A 3,131-nucleotide genomic window follows, 5' to 3' on the forward strand; every position below is an offset into this window, starting at 1 on the left:
GCCAAACCAGCTAGGGCAATACAAACATTTTTTTTTTAAAAGAAAAAAGAAAAGATCATGTACCTGAAGATATAGTAATAGAAATGCTTTCAAATGGAAGCATGTGGGTGGGGGAGAGACTGAGGAAATAAACAAAAACTTTACTTCAATGATCTGTGCGACAATATTAGGTAGTCTAATATATGTATAATTTGAATCTCAGCGAAGTGGGGGCAGAAAATATTTGAAGAAATAATATCCCAAAAGCTTTCCAATTTATGAAACCATAAACATTCCTACCCACAAAGCTCAATGAACCTTGACCAGAATTAGAACAAAATACACACCACCAAGTCTTGCCATCATAAAATTGGTGAAAACAGTGATAAAGACAAGCTTTTAAAAAGCAGGTGGAAAACAAAACACAGTGGCCCAGAGGTAAGAATCATCAAAGACTATCGTCAGAAACAATGGGCGGGAGACATTGGAATGACAGCTTGGTTTAGCTAAAGGAAAAGGTCTCAACTTAGAATTCTATATCCAGCAAAAATATTTTTTCAAAATAAAGACATTTCAGACAAGCAAATGCTAAGAGAATTTTGTTTTTTGCCAGCCTACCTTGTACTAAATAAGTGTTTATGGAAGTTTGTTATGCTTAAGGAAAACTGTATCAGGAAGACACACTATATAGTATAGTATAGCGGTCGGCAAACTGCGGCTCGCGAGCCACCTGCGGCTCTTTGGCCCCTTGAGTGTGGCTCTTCCACAAAATACCACGGCCTGGGCGAGTCTATTTTGAAGAAGTGGCGTTCGAAGAAGTTTAAGTTTAAAAAATTTGGCTCTCCGAAGAAATTTCAATCGTTGTACTGTTGATATTTGGCTCTGTGGACTAAGGAGTTGGCCGACCAGTGCACTATACCAAAGAAGGAGAAAGAGGAAGTGAAGGGGCAGAGAGGAAGGGAGAGGAAGAAAAGAAGAAAAGAAAAAAGGAGAAGGAGGAGGGGGAGGGGGAGGGGAGCAGGAGCAGGAGCAGGACCCAACAAGCAGGAGAAGCAGAACAAACAGAAGCAGGAGCCTATGGGTTTTGTAACTCGATGGGCCTCTGCCTTTGTTTGTGTGTTTCCTATGGCTGTTTTCACCCACAACAGCAGAGTTGAGGAGTTATGACAAACACCAGTTTACTACCTGGCTGTTTATAGAAAACTAGAGGCCCGATGCATGAAATTCGTGCAAGGGGCTCAGCTCGCAGCCCCGGCTGCTTCTGCCGGCCCTTGCAGCCCCTTGCAGCCCAGCTTTGTCGGGAAGGTCATCCGGAAGGACATCTGGAAGGTCGTCCGGCTGTTTGGTCTAATTAGCATATTAGCTCTTTATTATAGAGGATGTTGCTGACCCCCTCGTCTACATATTTCAATAAAGTAATGACAGTGAATATCAGACTGGATATAAAAGCAAGATCCAACCATAAACTATCACCATGCACGCACTAATTGTAGGGGAGTTACCCAAAGTTGCTATATTTATTAATAGCAAAGTCACCCTGGAGATAGGTATAGTTAACAGGAATAAAGCGGGGTATTTCCTTAAGAGAAAAAGATCAATTCAGTTATAAGGCATAACAATTTCAATTGTGGATGATTAACACTTGAGTAAGAGAACATCAAAATAACACAACGCAGCCCGGCCGGCATGGCTCACGGTTGAGTGTCGACTTATGAACCAGACTCACAGTTTGATTCCCAGTCAGGGCACATGCCCGGGTTGCGGGCTTGATCCCCAATGGAGAGCATGCAGGAGGCAGCTAATCAATGATTCTCTCTCATCATGGATGTTTCTGTCTTTCTCTCCTTCTCCCTTCCTCTCTGAAATCAATAAAAAATAACTAAAAAAAAAAAAAATAGCAAAAACTCTCAGAACAGAGAGAACAAGAAAAATCCGTAACTATAGCTATACATTTTAACAGTCTTTCTCAACAAATAGTACACAGAAAATAAGTAAGAATGTAAAAGACTTGAACATTGTCCATCAACCCGACTAACTGACATCTCAGGATCAGTCCTCGGAACTGCAGAAAATACATTCTTTCAAGCACATATAGATATTCAACAGAATAGACCATATGCTGGGCCATACATTGAGCCCTGACTGGTTTGGCTCAGTGGATAGAGCATAGGCCTTCAGACTGAAGGGTCCCAGGTTCAATTCCGGTCAAGGGCATGTACTTTGGTTGCGGGCACATCACCGGTGGGGGGTGTGCAGGAGGCAGCTGAGCAATGTTTCTAACTCCTCTCCCTCTCCCTTCCTCTCTGTAAAAAATCAATAAATTAAAAAAAAATTTTTAATCGTTAAGTTAGTGATGCTTGCTCATTTATCACCCAAATCCAACCCGCAGGAGTGGTTCCATCTAGATTGAATTTAAGTGCCTAAATGTGGATATTGGAATGAGCATTGATTACATTTAGTCGGTAGCTAAATACTTTTTCGCGAGGTTTCAAACTTGGCAAGATTTTACAGGGTTTGAAAATGGTAAAAAAATAAAATAAAATAAAAAATCAAATCAAACGTCAATACCTTCAAATGCCCAAACCCGGCACGAGGGCCTGGATGAACCCCGCAGCAATGCTCATTTGTGTTTGCTGTCATGTCAGACCTTGCTGAGGCAGAGGCTGCACTGGTGTCATGGAAAAAACAGCTTTGGAATCTGACAGTCGGATGCCTGGAGCCAGTCCCAGTCCTGCGCGACAGCGGCCGGGTCACCGGACTTCTCTGAATTCCCGTTTCCTCCGATGCACAACGAGGGCTGCGGCAGACCCCGTGCCACCGAGTCCAGAGAGCGCCCACAGCACACCGGAGGGTTAAGCAAACAGCAGCCATACTGCGACCGGCCCTCCCGGCCAGCGCGGGCCCAGCAGGTGGACCGTCCGTGGACCGTCCGGGTCGCGGGCCCCGCAGCTGCGCAGTGGCCCCGCCCTCCCACGGCCCGCCCCGCCCCGCCCCCTCGGTGTCTGTGCGCATGCTCGGGACGTAGCCGGCGAGGGGCGGGGTCCTGGGCGGGACCGCACGCAGGCCCAGCGCGTGCGCGCGACCCCGCCCCTCGCCCCGCCCCCCAGACACGCCCCCGTCCCCGCCCTCGCGCACCTCCCGCCCGGGTCGCG

The sequence above is a fragment of the Cnephaeus nilssonii genome (genome assembly GCF_951640355.1).
Source record: "Cnephaeus nilssonii genome assembly, chromosome: 23".
Classification (NCBI taxonomy): domain Eukaryota; kingdom Metazoa; phylum Chordata; class Mammalia; order Chiroptera; family Vespertilionidae; genus Cnephaeus; species Cnephaeus nilssonii.